Consider the following 23,439-nt stretch of genomic DNA (forward strand, 5'->3'; position numbering starts at 1 on the left):
GAAGGGGGTTTTGGGCCTAGCGGCGGGGAGGGGGGTCAGACCCCCCCCCCCCTCCCTCACCTGGGTCCCCCGTCCTCCGCTCCCCTCCAGCTTTAAAAAGTTAGGTCGCTGGCTGCAGTTATAAGAGGCAGCAAGCGGGGATCACTCACCTCTTCCTCGTTCCAGCCTAGCCTGCGCTCCACTGACGTCACTTCCTGCTATGCCGCAGGAAGTGACGTCAGTGGAGCGCACGCTGGAACGAAGAAGAGGTAAGTGATCCCCGCTCGTTGCCTCTTATAGCTGCAGCCAGCGACCTAACTTTTTAGAGCTGGAGGGGAACGGAGGACGGGGGACCCAGGTGAGGGAGGGGGGGGTCCGACCCCCCTCCCCGCCGCTAGGCCCAATACCCCCTTCCTGCCCGCTATACCCTCCAGCTCGGGCGCCCCCCCACACCCACGGACGGGCGGGTGCCGCCCCCCCCCAGAAGTGCCGCCTGAGGCAAAACTTTCACCCCGCCTCATGGGCGGGCCAGCCCTGCTAACTGACCTAAACTGCGGGAACCTACCTATCTAGCCTAAACTGCGGGAACCTACCTAACTGACCTAAACTGCTGGAACCTACCTAACTAACCTAAACTGCGGGAACCTACCTATCTAGCCTAAACTGCGGGAACCTACCTATCTAGCCTAAACTGCGGGAACCTACCTATCTAGCCTGAACTGCGGGAACCTACCTAACTAACCTAAACTGCGGGAACCTACCTAACTAACCTAAACTGCGGGACCCTACCTAACTAACCTAAACTGCGGGAACCTACCTAACTAACCTAAACTGCAAGAACCTACCTAACTAACCTAAACTGCGGGAACCTACCTAACTAACCTATATTGCGGGATCCTGCCTATCTAACCTAAACTGTGGGAACCAGAGCTGGGACAAGGTCCTCCAGCACCCAAGGCTGACACCAAAGTGCGCCCCTCCATCCCTCCCCCCCCAGCCGTTACACACTGATTGCTATTAGACTTAGAGGTGCCCCAGGGCCCCCAACACCGTAATCTCAAGTTATCTGGCTTGCAGTCACTGTTATGTATCCCCTTTTCTTATTTCTCTTTGCTTCAAACTCAACAGGGGAATAATAGCTGAGTGAGTTGTGCCCCCCTCCTACACTGCGCCCTGAGTCTGGAGCCTCTCCCGCCTCTGCCTCGGCACGGCCCTGGTGGGAACCTACCTAACTAACCCATACTGCGGGAACCTACCTAATTAACCTATACTGCGGGAATCTACCTATCTAACCCATACAGCGGGAACCTACCTAACTAACCTATACTGCGGGAATCTACCTATCTAACCTAAACTGCGGGAACCTACCTAACTAACCTAAACTGCGGGAACCTACCTAACTAACCTAAACGGCGGGAACCTACTTAACTAACCTAAACTGCGGGAACCTACCTAACTAACCTAAACTGCGGGAACCTACCTAACTAACCTATATTGCGGGATCCTGCCTATCTAACCTAAACTGTGGGAACCTACCTAACTAACCCATACTGCGGGAACCTACCTAACTAACCTATACTGCGGGCACATACCTAACTAACCTATACTGGGGGAACCTACCTATCTAACCTAAACTGCGGGAACCTACTTATCTAATCTAAACTGCAGGAACCTACCAATCTAACCCATATTGGGGGAACCTATCTATCTAACCCATACTTGGGGAACCTACCTATCTAACCTATACTGCGGGAACCTACCTATCTAACCTATACTGCGGGCACCTACCTAACTAACCTATACTGGGGGAACCTACCTAACTAACTTATACTGCGGGAACCTACCTATCTAACCTATACTGCGGTAACCTACCTATGTAACCTAAACTGCAGGAACCTACCTATCTAACCCATACTGGGGGAACCTACCTATCTAACCTATACTGGGGGCACCTACCTATCTAAACTATACTGGGGGCACCTACCTATCTTACCCATACTGGTAGCAACTATATGGGCTACCCTATACTGGAGGCACCTACGTAGCTAACCTATACTAGGAGCACCTACCTATCTAACCTATACTGGGGGCAACTACCTATCTAATCTACACTGGGGGAAGCTGCCTATCTAACCTATAATGGGGGCAACTATACAGGCTACTCTATACTGGAGGCACCTACGTAGCTAACCTATACTGCAGGCACCTATGCCTGGCTCCATGGGGGAGGGGGGGGGGGGCGATTTTTACACCTTCGCCCTGGGTGAAATTTAGCCTAGAAACTGCCCTGACTGTATACACTACTGCTAGGGATTATACTGTAGTTAGTAGTAGTTGTTACCTACATATTAGTTTACTTAATTTGTACTGCTATAGTCTGTAAGTTTATTTAGTGCCGCAGGCTTCCCTATCAGTACTACTGTGTAATAGTTACGTCACAGGCCACTGGGCCAGGCCAGCATCTGTTGTGATCTGTGACTGTCATCTGCCCGACCCTATTGATTGCGTCCGTGTGTAACAGACTTTTATTGTCACTCAGAGCCGGCCTTAGGTTTCACAGCGCCCTGAGCGAAACCTGATTTTTGTGCCCCCCCTCCCCCCCCCCCTCCTTCAGCCTGTGTGTGTGCACACACAGACACACACACACACACACACACACACACACAGACCCATATGCAATTCACCTTTTCTCCTGAATTACCTCCTAGGACTGTGGGTTCCAACCTTTGTGAAGTTGTGACAAATCACGCCAAATGCTCAGATCTCCATGACACATCACATATGTATAATAGAAAAAATACTATTAATAACCACGAATGGATGGAAAGAGCGCATTATCCTGAATACACTTAAAAATGAAGGCTAGAACCTCTCAGGAATATTAATAAAAACAATCAGTGGGACAGTTAGCCCCCCCCCCATTTAGAATGATAGCAAAGCCCCGACAATTTGCAACACACATTATAGCCGCAGTGCGCCCCCCCCAAAAAAACCCTCAGACTCAGTATAGCTAGGTATAGGTGCCCCCAGTATAAGATCTCATGTGTAGGTGCCCTCAATATAGGTTGCCAAGCATAGGTGCCCCCAGTATAGGAAGTCAGTTGTAGATCTCCCCACATAGGTAGCCTGGCGTAGGTGCCTTCAATATAGGTAGCCAGGTGTTGGTTCTAGGCCCATTTTTAGGGCCGTGCGGCCCGTGCGGTCACCCTGGGCGCCGAAGGAGTTGTGGGCGCTGCAATGGAGGGGGAGTCAGCCGCGGGGAGGGCAGCCCGACCTCTCCCTCCCTTCCTCGCCGCGGGCGCCCTCCGTGCTCCCCCCCTCCGAGTCTGACTGCAGGGAAGGGAATCGATGTCACCGCTGTGTAGGGAGGGGCAACTCACCTCCCTGGATCCAATCGCAGCCGGTCTCCTCTTCTGTCTTCTCTTCATACTAGCCGCTGATACACAAACTGCTTCCGGCTACAGGGAGCAGCGTGTGTATCAGCGGCTATGAAGAGAAGACAGAAGAGGAGACCGGCTGCGATTGGATCCAGGGAGGTGAGTTGCCCCTCCCTACACAGCGGTGACAGCGCTTCCCTTCCCTGCAGTCAGACTCGGAGCGGGGAGCACAGAGGGCGCCCGCGGCGAGGAAGGGAGGGAGAGGTCGGGCTGCCCTCCCTGCGGCTCCACCCTCCATACTAGGGGGCATCTACCTAATCTAACCTATACTGGGGGGCACCTACCTAATCTAACCTATACTGGGGGGTACCTACCTAATCTAACCACACTGGGGGGGGGGGCACCTACCTAATCTAACCTATACTGGGGGCACCTACCTAATCTAACCACACTGGGGGGCACCTACCTAATCTAACCACACTGGGGGGCACCTACCTAATCTAACCACACTGGGGGGCACCTACCTAATCTAATCTATACTGGAGGGCCCCTACCTATCTAACCTGTATTGGGGGCACCTACCTACCTAGCCTATACTGGTGGCAACTATACTGGCTACCTATATTGGAGGCACCTACCTAACTAACCTATACTGGGGGCACCTACCTATCTAACCTAGGCTGGGGGCGACTATTCTGACTCAATATATTAGAGGCACCCACCTAGCTAACCTGTACTGGGGGCACCTACCTATCTAACCTATACTGGGGGCAACTATACCGGCTACTTTTACTGGAGGCACCTACCTGGCTAACCTATACTGGGGGGCAACTATACTGGGGCACCTATGCCTGGCTACCTATACTGGGGGGACCTATAGCTGGCTACTTGTACTGAGTGCAACTAGACCTGGCTAACCTATACTGCGGGCATGTATACCTAGATCCGCGGGGGGGCGCAATTTTAACACCCACGCCCTGGGTGCATTTTAGCCTAGAAACTGCCCTGGTTGGTTCCCTCAGTAAAGGTAGCCAGCTATAGGTGCCTTCAGTATAGGAAATCAGGTGTAGTTGCCCTCAGTATAGGCAACCAGCTATAGGCGCCCCCTTGGAAGCCGGCGCCCTGAGCGACCGCTCCAGTCGCTCAGGTCAAAGGCCGGCTATGTGTCACTGTCTGACTGTCACACGAGTTAGTTATTGACTACTACACTACTACTAGGGATTATAGTTAGTTGTAACCTACGTACTAGTTTACTTAATTTGTACTGCTATAGTCTGTGAGTTTATTTAGTGCCGCAGGCTTCACTACGACTGTGTAATACTTACTTCACATGCCAGCATCTGTTGTGATCTGTGACTGCCATCTGCCTGACCCTATTGATTGTGTCCGTGTGTAACAGACTTTTATTTGTCACTGTCTGTCCCACGAGTTAGTTATCGACTACTGTAGACTACACTACTGTTAGTACTACTACTATTAAAAAAAACAAAAAAAACACCTTTCTTTTTTTTTTTGTCACTCATCACCACCAGTCACCACCAACCCAGACTCTTTATTAAAGTTTACATCCTTTCCCGCCCTATATATATATATATATATATATATATATATATATATATATATATATATATATATAGTGGCTTGCAAAAGTATTCAACCCCCTTGAAGTTTTCCACATTTTGTCATATTACTGTCACAAACATGAATCAATTTTATTGGAATTCCACATGAAAGACCAATACCAAGTGGTGTACATGTGAGAAGTGGATCGAAAATCATACATCATTCCAAACATTTTTTACAAATCAATAACTGCAAAGTGGGGTGTGTGTAATTATTCAGCCCCCTGAGTCAATACTTTGTAGAACCACCTTTTGCTGCAATTACAGCTGCCAGTCTTTTAGGGTATGTCTCTACCAGCTTTGCACATCTAGAGACTGAAATGCTTGCCCATTCTTCTTTGCAAAACAGCTCCAGCTCAGTCAGATTAGATGGACAGCGTTTGTGAACAGCAGTTTTCAGATCTTGCCACAGATTCTCGATTGGATTTAGATCTGGACTTTGACTGGGCCATTCTATCACATGAATATGTTTTGTTTTAAACCATTCCATTGTTGCCCTGACTTTATGTTTAGGGTCGTTGTCCTGCTGGAAGGTGAACCTCTGCCCCAGTCTCAAGTCTTTTGCAGACTCCAAGAGGTTTTCTTCCAAGATTGCCCTGTATTTGGCTTCATCCTTCTTCCCATCAACTCTGACCAGCTTCCCTGTCCCTGCTGAACAGAAGCACCCCCAGAGCATGATGCTGCCACCACCATATTTGACAGTGGGGATTGTGTGTTCAGAGTGATGAGCAGTGTTAGCTTTCCGCCACACATAGCATTTTGCATTTTGGCCAAAAAGTTCCATTTTGGTCTCATCTGACCAGAGCACCTTCTTTCACATGTTTGCTGTGTTCCCCATATGGCTTGTGGCAAACTGCAAATGGGACTTCTTATGATTTTCTATTAACAATAGCTTTCTTCTTGCCACTCTTCCATAAAGGCCAATTTTGTGCAGTGCACAACTAATAGTTGTCCTATGGACAGATTCCCCCACCTGAGCTGTGGATCTCTGCAGCTCGTCCAGGGTCACCATGGGCCTCTTGACTGCATTTCTGATCAGCGCTCTCCTTGTTCGGCCTGTGAGTTTAGGTGGACGGTCTTGTCTTGGTAGGTTTACAGTTGTGCCATACTCCTTCCATTTCTAAATGATCGCTTGAACAATGCTCCGTGGGATGTTCAAGGCTGTGGAAATCTTTTTGTAGCCTAAGTCTGCTTTAAATTTCTCAATAACTTTATCCCTGACCTGTCTGGTGTGTTCTTTGGACTTCATGGTGTTGTTGCTCCCAATATTCTCTTAGACAACCTCTGAAGCCATCACAGAGCAGCTGTATTTGTACTGACATTAGATTACACACAGGTGCACTCTATTTAGTCATTAGCACTCATCAGGCAATGTCTATGGGCAACTGACTGCACTCAGACCAAAGGGGGCTGAATAATTACACACACCCCACTTTGCAGTTATTTATTTGTAAAAAATGTTTGGAATCGTATGATTTTCGTTCCACTTCTCATGTGTACACCACTTTGTATTGGTCTTTCATGTGAAATTCCAATAAAATTGATTCATGTTTGAAGCAGTAATATGACAAAATGTGGAAAACTTCAAGGGGGCCGAATACTTTTGAATGCATACTGTGGCTGGTTTGTGTGTGGTGAGTTCCGCCCTTCGGGGCGTGATCTCTGTGACGCCAGCTGGCACTATGCGCCAATTGCCCGGCCCCACCGTGTTGTATATGGTGGGGATGGTTCGTTAAGCACACGGGGGCCGGACTAGCTCTGACGTCATTAGTAATGGCCTCATGGCGCCGCCGCAGTGATGCAGATTTGTGGGCTGGTTTGGACAGCGTGTATGCCGCATAGTTCCGTGCAACTGGAGATGGCTATTTGCATGTTAAGCCAGGAGTTCTTGTTAAGCTTGGAGGTGTAGTCTCCACAGTCAGCATGCAACACATAAGCTGACGTGAAGGAGGTACACACACCAGCACAAGGAATCAGATATCCCCAGTTTAGTGGAGGAGAGGACTGACTCCAATAGGAGATTGTGGTGCACAGAGCCGGTGCAGATCCGAACAGCCACAAACAACACTTTCGTAATAACGTCTCAGCGCAAAGTAGCGCTGAGCGCATAAACCAGGACTGAGGAGATCAGGACAGGTAGACAGAATGAACGCTTGCTTAACTAGCCACTACTTAGTGACAGCAAGCGTCCACAATAAAACAGACTGGAATGAGGCAGCCAATGCGTTTGCAGCAATGGCGTGCCTCACAAAGACAGGACAGGATAGTCAGGAAATAGCAGGATCAAGATAGATGAACGTAACACAGATAAATATACAATAAGTATGATTTCCTAGCGTATTACAATTACAGCTATCAATGAAACTATTTGTAACGTCTGACTAACATATGTATATATCGGCAATGAACCGATATATGACATAAGCAGGAACACTGACTAGAACTGGAGCAATACAGGGAACAGGACTCAGAAGGATTCGCTATCTCTTCGCAGAGATGAACGCAATCCGCAAACAGGACCAGGAACAGGATAACTTGCTCAGCGTGCTGGAACGCTGACTAACGGAACACAGGATATAAACAGTTCTTGTACGTATATATCAGCGACACTGATGTATCAACGTAACACGAATACAAGAAAAATAACAAAATGTGCAAGTATGCGTATATATTGGCGATGAACCAATATATGACACAAGACAAGCAAGTAACAACTTCTAGAACAAGAGCAGAACTAGGAGGACTCGCTGACCCCTTCGCAGGAGTCAGCGCAGTCCACACGGACCAGGAACGAGGTGGGGCACGAGCAGAGTAACAGATAGAATCTGAGACTATGGTAGCCCATGAGGCATTGCAGGAAGCAGTTCTTTATACTGAGGTCATCCAATGGGAGCAGACCTGCAGATTCCCACACAAGTGAATGGTAATTAATCACAGGCTGATAGTAGTGTTGGGCAAACATCTAGATGTTCGGGTTCGGGCCGAACAGGCCGAACATGGCCGCGATGTTCGGGTGTTCGACCCGAACTCCGAACATAATGGAAGTCAATGGGGACCCGAACTTTTGTGCTTTGTAAAGCCTCCTTACATGCTACATACCCCAAATTTACAGGGTATGTGCACCTTGGGAGTGGGTACAAGAGGAAAAAAAAATTAGCAAAAAGAGCTTATAGTTTTTGAGAAAATCGATTTTAAAGTTTCAAAGGGAAAACTGTCTTTTAAATGCGGGAAATGTCTGTTTTCTTTGCACAGGTAACATGCTTTTTGTCGGCATGCAGTCATAAATGTAATACATATAAGAGGTTCCAGGAAAAGGGACCGGTAACACTAACCCAGCAGCAGCACACGTGATGGAACAGGAGGAGGGTGGCGCAGGAGGAGAAGGCCACGCTTTGAGACACAACAACCCAGGCCTTGCATGAGGACAAGAAGCGTGCGGATAGCAATTTGCATTTTGTCGCCATGCAGTCATAAATGTAATACAGATGAGAGGTTCAATAAACAGGGACCGGAAACGCTAACCCATCACAGATGTTCATTGTTCATGTTACTTGGTTGGGGTCCGGGAGTGTTGCGTAGTCGTTTCCAATCCAGGATTGATTCATTTTAATTTGAGTCAGACGGTCTGCATTTTCTGTGGAGAGGCGGATACGCCGCCGATCTGTGACGATGCCTCCGGCAGCACTGAAACAGCGTTCCGACATAACGCTGGCTGCCGGGCAAGCCAGCACCTCTATTGCGTACATTGCCAGTTTGTGCCAGGTGTCTAGCTTCGATACCCAATAGTTGAAGGGTGCAGATGGATTGTTCAACACAGCTACGCCATCTGACATGTAGTCCTTGACCATCTTCTCCAGGCGATCGGTGTTGGAGGTGGATCCAGGCGCGGAGCTAGGGGGGGTCGGGGTAGGTCAAGTGCCCCCGGGCGCCGGGTCCCTAAGGGCGCCCAGCTGAGCTGATTTTTTTTTTTTCTGCGGAGGGGAGCAGCGCAGAGAAGAGAAGAGGGAGAGCTATGCGGACGGTGGAGAAGGGGGCCATCTCCCCCCCTTCTCTCACCTTAGGGCTCTCCCTCCCTCCATCGCTGTCCCCTCCGTTATTGTCCGGGTGCTGGCGCAGCGGGCGGGACTCACCTCCGTCTCGCTCCAGCGCCGGCCGGAAGTTCGGATCCCGCAGCCGCTGCTCTGGTCTGGACTAGACCAGAGTAGCGGCAGGAGGTAAGTTCCGCCCGCCGCTGCCAGCACCCGGACATTAATGGAGGGGACAGCGAGGGAGAGAGAGCAGCTCTCCCTCTTCTCTGCGCTGCTCCCCTCCTGCTGGGGAGGCAGGGAGGGGGACACCTGGCTACCTACTCTGGGCATATATACCCCTGGCTACATCTACTGGGCATATATACCCCCTGGCTACATCTACTGGGCATATATACCCCTGGCTACATCTACTGGGCATATATACCCCTGGCTACATCTACTGGGCACATATACCCCTGGCTACATCTACTGGGCACATATACCCCTGGCTACATCTACTGGGCATATATACCCCTGGCTACATCTACTGGGCATATATACCCCTGGCTACATCTACTGGGCATATATACCCCTGGCTACATATACTGGGCATATATACCCCCTGGCTACATCTACTGGGCATATATACCCCTGGCTACATCTACTGGGCATATATACCCCTGGCTACATCTACTGGGCATATATACCCCTGGCTACATCTACTGGGCATATATACCCCTGGCTACATCTACTGGGCATATATACCCCTGGCTACATCTACTGGGCATATATACCCCTGGCTACATATACTGGGCATATATACCCCTGGCTACATCTACTGGGCATATATACCCCTGGCTACATCTACTGGGCATATATACCCCCTGGCTACATCTACTGGGCATATATACCCCTGGCTACATCTACTGGGCATATATACCCCTGGCTACATCTACTGGGCATATATACCCCCTGGCTACATATACTGGGCATATATACCCCCTGGCTACATATACTGGGCATATATACCCCTGGCTACATATACTGGGCATATATACCCCCTGGCTACATATACTGGGCATATATACCCCCTGGCTACATCTACTGGGCATATATACCCCTGGCTACATCTACTGGGCATATATACCCCTGGCTACATATACTGGGCATATATACCCCCTGGCTACATATACTGGGCATATATACCCCCTGGCTACATATACTGGGCATATATACCCCCTGGCTACATATACTGGGCATATATACCCCCTGGCTACATATACTGGGCATATATACCCCCTGGCTACATGGACTGGGCATATATACCCCTGGCTACCTACTCTGGGCATATATACCCCTGGCTACATATACTGGGCATATATACCCCCTGGCTACATATACTGGGCATATATACCCCATGGCTACATATACTGGGCATATATACCCCCTGGCTACATATACTGGGCATATATACCCCCTGGCTACATGGACTGGGCATATATACCCCTGGCTACATATACTGGGCACATATACCTCTGGCTACATATACTGGGCACACATATCCCTGCCTACATATACTGGGCACATATACCCCTGGCTACCTGTTCTGTGGACATCTCTACCCCTGGCTACCTGTTCTGGGGACATCTATACCGCTGGCCACCTATTCTGGGGACATCTATACTGCTGGCCACCTATTCTGGGGACAACTATAGACCTGGGGCTACCTATTTTTGGGGAACCACGTCAGATTGAGTGTATTTTGGAGAACTGCTGCCAGGTGAGAGGTGTCTACCATATTAAGGCGGCATTCTACCTATTTATGTGAAATGCTGTCTATTTATGTGACTCATGACTGCTGAATTTGTCTTGTTGGGGGCCTCATGGTTACTGAATTTGTCTTGTTGGGGGCCTCATGATTTGTTGGGGGCCCTCAAGATCGCTGAATTTGTCTTGTTGGGGGCCTCATGATTGCTGAATTTGTCTTGTTGGGGGCCTCATGATTGCTAAATTTGTCTTGTTGGGGGCCTCATGATTGCTGAGTTGGTTATGTTGGGGGTCTCATGATTGCTGAATTTGTCTTGATGGGGGGGGCTCATGATTGCTGAATTTGTCTTGGAACATGCTGGAAGGTACATACTGAGGGAGGGTGGGTGAGCGTGAGCCTGCTAACCTCCATATACATTTGGCTCCACCCATAACCACGCCCACATTTATTATGTGACCACGCCCCTTTTTGGCGCTGACTTTGGGGGGCGCATTAATAGTCTTTGTCCCCGGGCGCTGAAAACCCTAGCTACGCCTCTGGGTGGATCTGCACGCTTGCTGTTCTGTGTGCTGCTGCATGGGTGTCAGAAAATTTTCCCACTCCAAGGACACTGCCGATACCATTCCCTTTTGGGCACTAGCTGCGGCTTGTGTTGTTTGCTGCCCTCCTAGTCGTCCTGGGTTTGCGGAAGTCAGTCTGTCGGCGTACAACTGGCTAGAGGAGGGGGAGGATGTCAATCTCCTCTCTAAAGTCTCCACAAGGGCCTGCTGGTATTCTTCCATTTTGACCTGTCTGACTCTTTCTTCAAGCAGTTTTGGAACATTGTGTTTGTACCGTGGATCCAGAAGGGTATAAACCCAGTAATTGGTGTTGTCCAGAATGCGCACAATGCGTGGGTCGCGTTCAATGCAGTCCTAGGCCGAAGAGGTCATAGCCTAGGGTCACAAAACCTGTTTATTTGGGCAATTTCAATGGTGGCGAGTCTGACGTACATAAATCGCAGCAATGGCCGTTAGCAACGTCTGAATCTCACGAAATGTCTCATGCAGGTAGAAGACATATTGTTAGACTTGGGCTCCAAAGATGGGTTCCCTACATCTCTGCAAACCAGAGTTACAGGGCTCCAAATTTGGTAAAATCCCCCATAGGCTTTCATTGGGCCTCCTATTTACAGTTCCAAAATCTCACATCTTTTCAAAGGGCAATTACTCAGCAGTGGCAAATTTTCTAGCATTGTAGGGACCGTTAGGGGGAACATGACTGGTGAGTTTCAGGCCCCTAGGCCAAAGAGGTCATAGCCTAGGGTCACAAAAACCTGTTTATTTGGGCTATTTCAATGGTAGTGATGGTGACGTACATAAATCGCAGCAATGGCCGTTAGCAAAGTCTGAATCTCACGAAATGTCTCATGCAGGTAGAAGACATATTGTTAGACTTGGATTCCAAAGATGGGGTCCCTACATCTCTGCAAACCAGAGTTACAGGGGTCCAAAATTGGTAAAATCCCCCATAGGATTTAATTGCCTCCCTATTTCACTTTCCAAAATCTCACATCTTTTCAAAGGGCAATGGCTCAGCAGTACCAAATTTTCTAGCATTGTAGGGACCCTTAGGGGGAACATGACTGGTGAGTTTCGGGCCCCTAGGCCGAAGAGGTCATAGCCTAGGGTCACAAAAACCTGTTTATTTGGGCTATTTCAATGGTAGTGATGGTGGCGTACATAACTCTCAGCCATGGTCGTTAGCAACGCCTGAATCTCACGAAATGTCTCATGCAGGTAGAAGACATATTGTTAGACTTGGATTCCAAAGATGGGGTCCCTACATCTCTGCAAACCAGAGTTACAGGGGTCCAAAATTGGTAAAATCCCCCATAGGCTTTCATTGGGCCTCCTATTTACCGTTCCAAAATCTCACACCATTTCAAAGGGCAATGGCTCAGCAGTGGCAAAACTCACCAGTCATTATCCCCCTAAGGGTCCCTACAATGCTAGAAAATTTGGTACTGCTGAGCCATTGCCCTTTGAAAAGATGTGAGATTTTGGAAAGTGAAATAGGGAGGCAATGAAATCCTATGGGGGATTTTACCAATTTTGGACCCCTGTAACTCTGGTTTGCAGAGGAGATGTAGGGACCCCATCTTTGGAATCCAAGTCTAACAATATGTCTTCCACCTGCATGAGACATTTCGTGAGATTCAGACTTTGCTAACGGCCATTGCTGCGATTTATGTACGTCACCATCACTACCATTGAAATAGCCCAAATAAACAGGTTTTTGTGACCCTAGGCTATGACCTCTTCGGCCTAGGGGCCCGAAACTCACCAGTCATGTTCCCCCTAAGGGTCCCTACAATGCTAGAAAATTTGGTACTGCTGAGCCATTGCCCTTTGAAAAGATGTGAGATTTTGGAAAGTGAAATAGGGAGGCAATTAAATCCTATGGGGGATTTTACCAATTTTGGACCCCTGTAACTCTGGTTTGCAGAGATGTAGGGACCCCATCTTTGGAATCCAAGTCTAACAATATGTCTTCTACCTGCATGAGACATTTCGTGAGATTCAGACTTTGCTAACGGCCATTGCTGCGATTTATGTATGTCACCATCACTACCATTGAAATAGCCCAAATAAACAGGTTTTTGTGACCCTAGGCTATGACCTCTTCGGCCTAGGGGCCCGAAACTCACCAGTCATGTTCCCCCTAAGGGTCCCTACAATGCTAGAAAATTTGGTACTGCTGAGCCATTGCCCTTTGAAAAGATGTGAGATTTTGGAAAGTGAAATAGGGAGGCAATGAAATCCTATGGGGATTTTACCAATTTTGGACCCCTGTAACTCTGGTTTGCAGAGATGTAGGGACCCCATCTTTGGAATCCAAGTCTAACAATATGTCTTCTACCTGCATGAGACATTTCGTGAGATTCAGACTTTGCTAACGGCCATTGCTGCGATTTATGTACGTCACCATCACTACCATTGAAATAGCCCAAATAAACAGGTTTTTGTGACCCTAGGCTATGACCTCTTTGGCCTAGGGGCCCGAAACTCACCAGTCATGTTCCCCCTAAGGGTCCCTACAATGCTAGAAAATTTGCCACTGCTGAGTAATTGCCATTTGAAAAGATGTGAGATTTTGGAACTGTAAATAGGAGGCCCAATGAAAGCCTATGGGGGATTTTACCAAATTTGGAGCCCTGTAACTCTGGTTTGCAGAGATGTAGGGAACCCATCTTTGGAGCCCAAGTCTAAAAATATGTCTTCTACCTGCATGAGACATTTCGTGAGATTCAGACGTTGCTAACGGCCATTGCTGCGATTTATGTACGTCAGACTCGCCACCATTGAAATTGCCCAAATAAACAGGTTTTGTGACCCTAGGCTATGACCTCTTCGGCCTAGGACTGCATTGAACGTGACCCACGCATTGTGCGCATTCTGGACAACACCAATTACTGGGTTTATACCCTTCTGGATCCACGGTACAAACACAATGTTCCAAAACTGCTTGAAGAAAGAGCCAGACAGGTCAAAATGGAAGAATACCAGCAGGCCCTTGTGGAGACTTTAGAGAGGAGATTGACATCCTCCCCCTCCTCTAGCCAGTTGTACGCCGACAGACTGACTTCCGCAAACCCAGGACGACCAGGAGGGCAGCAAACAACACAAGCCGCAGCTAGTGCCCAAAAGGGAATGGTATCGGCAGTGTCCTTGGAGTGGGAAAATTTTCTGACACCCATGCAGCAGCACACAGAACAGCAAGCGTGCATATCCACCTCCAACACCAATCGCCTGGAGAAGATGGTCAAGGACTACATGTCAGATGGCGTAGCTGTGTTGAACAATCCATCTGCACCCTTCAACTATTGGGTATCGAAGCTAGACACCTGGCACAAACTGGCAATGTACGCAATAGAGGTGCTGGCTTGCCCGGCAGCCAGCGTTATGTCGGAACACTGTTTCAGTGCTGCCGGAGGCATCGTCACAGATCGGCGGCGTATCCGCCTCTCCACAGAAAATGCAGACCGTCTGACTCAAATTAAAATGAATCAATCCTGGATTGGAAACGACTACGCAACACTCCCGGACCCCAACCAAGTAACATGAACAATGAACATCTGTGATGGGTTAGCATTTCCGGTCCCTGTTTATTGAACCTCTCATCTGTATTACATTTATGACTGCATGGCGACAAAATGCAAATTGCTATCCGCACGCTTCTTGTCCTCATGCAAGGCCTGGGTTGTTGTGTCTCAAAGCGTGGCCTTCTCCTCCTGCGCCACCCTCCTCCTGTTCCATCACGTGTGCTGCTGCTGGGTTAGCGTTACCGGTCCCTTTTCCTGGAACCTCTTATATGTATTACATTTATGACTGCATGCCGACAAAAAGCATGTTACCTGTGCAAAGAAAACAGACATTTCCCGCATTTAAAAGACAGTTTTCCCTTTGAAACTTTAAAATCGATTTTCTCAAAAACTATAAGCTCTTTTTGCTAAATTTTTTTCCCCTCTTGTACCCACTCCCAAGGTGCACATACCCTGTAAATTTGGGGTATGTAGCATATAAGGAGGCTTTACAAAGCACGAAAGTTCGGGTCCCCATTGACTTCCATTATGTTCGGAGTTCGGCCATGTTCGGCCCGAACCCGAACATCTAGATGTTCGCCCAACACTACATGTGACCCGTTCGGCCAATCACAGCGCTAGCCGAACGTTCGGGTAACGTTCGGCCATGCGCTCTTAGTTTGGCCATATGGCCGAACAGTTTGGCCGAACACCATCAGGTGTTCGGCCGAACCCGAACATCACCCGAACAGGGTGATGTTCTGCAGAACCCGAACAGTGGCGAACACTGTTCGCCCAACACTAGCTGATAGCAGGAAAAGGCAGACAATGATATGCAGCCTGCAGGAAAGGGATTGCCCCTCCATTGCAGCAGACAATGTTTGTTTACACAAAAGCATATTAAACTGTCATTAACTTCAGAGCGACTGCAGATGGAATCAGCAACTAGTTTAAGTGCAAACCAAACTATGCAAGCAAATGCATGTAATGACATTAGAACTGCTTGGTTTGCAATACCACTGCAGCCAGCAGTAAACGCTGCAGACATGATCATAACATTACCCCCCCCCCCCCTTAAAAGCGGATACCAGACGCTTTTCAAAACTGAAATTCCCAACAAAACAATCTGACTGATAATTCATGATGACCGGGACAGCCCGGCAAGACCAAATTCCAGAATCAGTCCCCACAAGACTGGACCCATCAGAACCAGAACCTACAGAACCATGCCCGTCAGCACTACAAGCCTCAGTGTGATACCCATCAGAACCACGACTTCCAGAAAAAAGCCCCCAGAAACTCTCTGAGCGATACCCACCGCCTTCCCGGGACTGTCCAAAAGCGCCAAAGCCTTTGCAATGCCCACCGGAACTGTCCCTACCAACACAAAACCCACCGTTGAACCAGTCCAAGGTACCAGGACAAGTTTCCTCAGAGATCTCCCAGAACACTTGGAAGCTCCAAAGAGATCCCCACAGGTCAGAACGCTCCTTAGGCTCACATGGAGAACCATCAAGAACCCCTATGGAACCCAGGGCAACTCTAGAGTCAGGGTCACAAGGACAAACATCAAGATCAGGGCTTTTAGGGACCAGAACCATCTCCGGGCATGCAGGCCAACCGGCAACATCAGAACATGTCTCCACTAGGGAAGCGTGTGAGCACGCCAACACAGACACACTTGGGCACTCTGGCATACGAAGCACATCTGGGCACACCGGCACAAGAGAGACTTCTGGGCATGTCAAGGAACTGCGAACCTCAAAGTCAGTCAAGGTAGGACCGAAACCAGGACTGGGCAAAAAAAAATCATCATGACTAGACTTCACGGTTACTGGATTCTCACTAAAAAATGCAGGATCAGACTTAGATGTCTCTGATTCCAGCAAGGTTATTAACAAATCATGTTCAGGGGCATTTACAAGACAGGACAAATCTTCTGATGTATGCACCGAACTAGACAGGGTTCCCATAACTTCTTCTGGACTAGACAGAGACTCATCAAATACACTGGATTGGAGCTCATGAAGGGCTGCAAAACAAGTCAGTAGTGCAGCAATCCCCACTGAACTAGGCAAAACTGAGTAACTCACTGGACAGAAAGGGGACTCTGGAACTTCTGCCACACCGGCCAGAGAACCAGAATTTTCCAGGATACAGGGCTGGGTTTCAGAAACAGTCATTAACCCGGACTGAAATTCTGAGATTTCTATTATTTTTTCCAGCGAGTCAGAATTATCCATGTTACAGGGCAAGACTTTTGAAACATTCAGAGGACAGGGCTGGAGTTCCTCGGCTGTTACAACACTGGAGAGGGACTCAACAACATGGGTTAAATCAGACTGTGTACAGGGCAAGGTATCTAACACACTTGCTGACGAGGACAATATTTCAATGGCTTCTGCTTCGCTGGGCAGAAATTCATCAAGTTTTATTAGAGCAGACTGTAATTCCAAAACAGCTGCTAGACAAGTGAATATTACTGCAACACCAACTGAGGTAAGCAGTGCCTCAGACTCCTCTGCTAGAGGGTTTGAAGTATCCAAAGTACTGGGTGAAGCATAAGACTCTGTGACCACAGCTTCACTGGACAGGATCACTGAACAGTCCATATTGCAGGGCAAAACCATGGAAGCACCTGCTGGACAGCATAATGATTCTGTGACCTGAGTTTCATTGGAGAGATCTACTGCACAATTCATGGTACAGGGCAAATTTACTGGAACATTTTCTGAACACGGTAATAATTCTGCGATTTCGGATTCACATAGCAGACGCTCTGAGTTATTCACGAAGCTAGAGTGAGGTGTAGAAACAGGAAGATCAAAACACAATGTTTGCGCATCTAAATCACCATTCAATTGTGAAATTGGAAAATTCAGATGCTGGGGTTCTGAGGCTTCTGGACAGGATTGCTGGGACTCGGAAACTGATGTAGTGCATCTATTGGCATCTGCTGGATCAGACAGGAGTTGAACTTTATTAACACAGGCAATTTCTGCAGAAGTGTCTGCAGAGACAGGCAAGATCTTTCTGGTGTCTGTTTCACTGAACAAAGACTCATGAGTACTGGCTAGGCTGGACTCAGAAGTCAGCAGGACCTCTGGGTCCTCTGCTGAGAAATTTGTGCAGGGCAAGGTTAAGGAAGTATTAGTAATTTCTGTCTTACTGGGAAGTAACACTGAGTTATCCATGGTACAGGGTGGAATTACAGGAACTTCAATTTCACACAAAAGGAGCTCTGAATCACTCGCTGAATCAGCCAAAGGTGCTGAAGCAGGCGAGTCCTCAGGAACTGAGGAAGTGGAACAATCTCCACTTGACAGTGTGTCTTCCCTGGTATCAACTGATTGAATCGCATAAAAATCGTTAAAAATCATTCTCCACACATCGATCAATGGAGCCACAAAGTCATACACACACACACCAGTCTTTATTAGGTTATAAGCCGACTTAATGCATGCATTCAATACTAATTCACTTTTTGCACTGTAAAACTGACAAAATGAACTTGCATCTTTCTTCCATTCATAGACCAGGGCTTCCATCTCTCCTTTCTCAAATGGAGGATTCCATGCATATTTAACAGCTGAGCATTCAAGCTGATCACAGTTGGCAAATGTGTTTGTGGCAGAGACATACATTGGGTTATCTAGCAGGCGATTGGCCGATTTCTTATTCCTAAGGATCTCCAATACCTGTAGCAAGTGTTGAACTGTAGTGTATGCAAATTTCCCTTGCTGCACGAATAAATTGATCTGTTCAATACTCTGTAATATATCTTCATAATCATATTCAGATAATTCATTTAAACAAGAACTTTTATTTTCCCTGGCTAGCAATGAAAGTTCATTAGTAGTTTCATAGGTCCATTTGACTCCCCTGAATGGTGACTGAATTTCATTATCTGCTAATGGCGGAGTCTCGTTACAGATCTGATGCGCAGTCGCTAAGGGCAACGACTCCGCTGATTGTAACGCTTTTCTTTTGGAGCGTTTACGTTTGGCTTTAGACCCTGCAGCCTTAGGTGATTTATTCAAAGCAGAAGAAAAGTTATCAGAACAATTAACTGCTTGCTGATTATTTTTGTAGGCAGTAGAAGGAGCAGCTGATTGACAAGCTGCCAGGAGCTTATCAAAACGGCTAGGCAAATCGGTTTTGCGCAGCCAGTTATGGATCACAAACGCTAGAAATTCCAGCGGTCTTTCTTTCAAATTCGTATGATCCAAGACATCGTACGCCCACTGGAACAAATTTCCCTTAAACAAAACATAAATTAACTGGGGGGCCCACGTTGAAACAGGAGTAGCCTGGAGCTCGGGATTGGCCAAAAACCTGGTACATTCAGAAAGAAACTCATTTTCTGTTTCAGAATTTAGTTTCTCAAATTTCTTAGGAACCATAACAAACAGTGTCATTTTTGCTGGAAACCCCCCCCCCCCCCACCACCACAATGGGGATTGGTAATGGGGCTACCATAATGTTAAGCTTGGAGGTGTAGTCTCCACAGTCAGCATGCAACACATAAGCTGACGTGAAGGAGGTACACACACCAGCACAAGGAATCAGGATATCCCCAGTTTAGTGAAGGAGAGGACTGACTCCAATAGGAGATTGTGGTGCACAGAGCCGGTGCAGATCCGAACAGCCACAAACAACACTTTCGTAATAACGTCTCAGCGCAAAGTAGCGCTGAGCGCATAAACCAGGACTGAGGAGATCAGGACAGGTAGACAGAATGAACGCTTGCTTAACTAGCCACTACTTAGTGACAGCAAGCGTCCACAATAAAACAGACTCCAAGAGAAGAGACCCAGCACCGTCTTCAAGTGTATTATAAGCTCTTTTATTTATTTAAGGCATCAAAAAGACAAAAAGGGCAAGTCTGTGCGACGTTTCGAGAGGCGACTCCTCTCTTTCTCAAGCTGACAAGCCCTCTGAATACATAAGACACAATCAGCCTTAAATAGTCCTTGCTCCACTAGGGAGCCAATCAAAATGGTCTGGACGCCCTGTCATCAACCAATTAGGTTAAGTTCCTGCTTGCAGGCCCTCCCATCTGGTGGAGGACCTGATGGGGAACTGCATCTATTTATACACTCCAATCATTTTAAAATGGCCGCTAGAGGGCCGACCAATGGGGGTAGAGCATGTTCTGAATGGAAAAAACGTCATTCAACCGTCATGCGGAAATCCGCATTGAAAATCCGCATGTGGTTGCGTTCAATGCGTATGCGTAAAAACGTACGCGTAAAACCATATTCCAATACTATGACCACGCGGAAATCCGCATTGGATATCCGCATATGGTTAAAATTAATGCGTATGCGTAAAAACGTACGCGTAAACACCCGGAAGCAAAAAATCGTCTAAACCATAGACGTTTCAATCCAATCGCCTATACCGGTTACGCATAAAATTGATCTTTACCGATTGAAAAATGTACATGCTCCTAACCCTAATAGGAATGAGTGTCAACAATATATAATATATGATAAGAGAAATCTGAAAAAGATATAAAAAGGAAAAAATGACAAAACTCACGCTAGGTGCCTGGCGGCCACCCACAGCGGCGGCCAGACACCGAACGTCACAAAAAATGAATATAAACCACATCTCACCCTCCCAGACTGGCGTCCGTCTTAATCGCGGCAGCCAGTCTGGGCTAGCGAGAACAAAATTACCAATTCTGTCCCGACTGGCGTCCATCCCTGGCGGCCACTCGGGAAAGAAACAGGCAAAAAATCAAAAAATATATGCTTTGAAGGCCAGCCCGGACTGGCGGCCACATATCAGCGGCGGCCAGTCCAGGAGAGCCAACAAATCAACACAGTCAATAAATATATTTTTTTCAAAACAAATAATAAGTTTTGCTATAAGCTCCTCTCCCCCCCGGCCGACGGCCACCAATTGTGGCCGCAGGTCGGGAAGGATCGGGAAAAAAAGAAAACAGAACCAACCCAAAAAGAAGACTCCAGGCGTCCAGACCAAACAATAAACAACAAGACATCTATCTATACACACATGGACCCAACTCGCACTCCCGGTTAAGACCCCCTGGACCAAGGGCATCCAGCTTCCTAATCCAAAACAGCTCCCGTCTCAATAATAATTTGACCCTATCACCCCCCCTGCGTGGTGGGGGGACAGAGTCAATCACCTGGACCCTCAACTGGCTAACATTATGGCGACAGGCAGAAAAATGGCTAGCAACCGCTTGTTCAGATGTGCCCGAGCGGATAGCTGACTTATGCGCAGAGATGCGCATTTTAAGTATCTGTGTGGTCATCCCCACATAAATCAATCCGCAAGGGCAGCGAAGAAGATATACAACATATGCAGAGTCACATGTGTAATAACCATTAATTGAAAAACGTTTCCCTGTAGTAGGGTGTGTAAAAGTATCTCCTTTAACAATGGAATTACACATATGACACGACAAACAGGGAAAAGTCCCTTTTCTTGTAGTAGTTAAATTGGCAGTTCGAGAGCCAATATCTGCCCTCACCAAAGTGTCACCAACTGTAGGAGCCCGTCTATATGACATAAGTGGATATTCCTGAAATTCCCTAACTTGTGGAAAACCTTGTTTTAATAACGGCCAATGTTTCCTAACAATTTTCTCAATTTGTTTGGAATTGGTTGAAAAAGTAGTGACCAGAGGAATCCGATCGATCTGTCTGGAGTGTGATCTTTTAGTTGGGGAGGATCGGCTAAAGAAATTGCACAAATCTAGAGGATAATCTCTTTGAATAAATCTATTGGCCATTTCCTTCAGACGTGTATCTCTCAATGTCGCATCAGACACTATTCTATTAACACGTTCAAATTGATTTTTTGGAATGTTATTGGCAATATGGGAAGGATGGAAACTTCTATAATGGAGTAACGCATTTCTATCACTAGATTTCCTAAATATATCGGTGGTCAATTTTCCACCAACTTTCGTGACCACCGTATCCAAGTATGATACAGAATGAGTACTACAAGTATACGTTAGGGAAATGTATGGACAACATGCATGTAGATCTTTGATAAAGCATTCCAGGGTCGAACGTGGCCCCGCCCAAATCAAAAAAACATCATCAATGTATCTCCACCACCCCTTGGAGTGTCGGAGAAACAATTGATTCGTATACACAAATGAATCTTCGTAAAGACCCATGTATAAATTAGCATAAGTCGGGGCCACGTTCGACCCCATAGCTGTACCTCTACATTGTTCATAAAATGTGTCCTCAAACAAGAAGTAATTCCTCCTCAAAATCACCTCCAACAGATCGATAAGAAAACGTCTCTGGTCATCAAAAACATCTGAACAGGTTTGCAAATAATGAGATACCGCCTCCACACCTCCACCTCAATCTGGGATCTGAGGAAGTTGATTGATCGTTTGTTAAAGAATGCTCTGGATAAGAACATCATAGACAGGGATCTAGCTACTTTCCTGGTTCAGGACAATCCTGTAACTCCTGTTATGTATGTCCTTCCAAAAGTACACAAACGATTGGTCGATCCACCTGGTCGGCCAATCGTTGCAGGTGTAAATTCATTATTTTCTCCAATTGCTAAATATTTAGATTATATTCTTAGACCTATGGTAGTAGCTTTACCGTCTTACCTCAGGGACACTCAAGTGTTCCTGGAGGTGATTGATACATTTGAAAATTTAGATGATGATGATTTATTGGTTACAATTGATGTAGAGTCACTCTACACCTCCATCCCTCATGATGGAGGTGTGGAGGCGGTATCTCATTATTTGCAAACCTGTTCAGATGTTTTTGATGACCAGAGACGTTTTCTTATCGATCTGTTGGAGGTGATTTTGAGGAGGAATTACTTCTTGTTTGAGGACACATTTTATGAACAATGTAGAGGTACAGCTATGGGGTCGAACGTGGCCCCGACTTATGCTAATTTATACATGGATCTTTACGAAGATTCATTTGTGTATACGAATCAATTGTTTCTCTGCCACTCCAAGGGGTGGTGGAGATACATTGATGATGTTTTTTTGATTTGGGCGGGGCCACGTTCGACCCTGGAATGCTTTATCAAAGATCTACATGCATGTTGTCCATACATTTCCCTAACGTATACTTGTAGTACTCATTCTGTATCATACTTGGATACGGTGGTCACGAAAGTTGGTGGAAAATTGACCACCGATATATTTAGGAAATCTAGTGATAGAAATGCGTTACTCCATTATAGAAGTTTCCATCCTTCCCATATTGCCAATAACATTCCAAAAAATCAATTTGAACGTGTTAATAGAATAGTGTCTGATGCGACATTGAGAGATACACGTCTGAAGGAAATGGCCAATAGATTTATTCAAAGAGATTATCCTCTAGATTTGTGCAATCCCTTTAGCCGATCCTCCCCAACTAAAAGATCACACTCCAGACAGATCGATCGGATTCCTCTGGTCACTACTTTTTCAACCAATTCCAAACAAATTGAGAAAATTGTTAGGAAACATTGGCCGTTATTAAAACAAGGTTTTCCACAAGTTAGGGAATTTCAGGAATATCCACTTATGTCATATAGACGGGCTCCTACAGTTGGTGACACTTTGGTGAGGGCAGATATTCGCTCTCGAACTGCCAATTTAACT

This window comes from Hyperolius riggenbachi, chromosome 1, assembly GCF_040937935.1.
Source record: "Hyperolius riggenbachi isolate aHypRig1 chromosome 1, aHypRig1.pri, whole genome shotgun sequence".
Lineage (NCBI taxonomy): Eukaryota > Metazoa > Chordata > Amphibia > Anura > Hyperoliidae > Hyperolius > Hyperolius riggenbachi.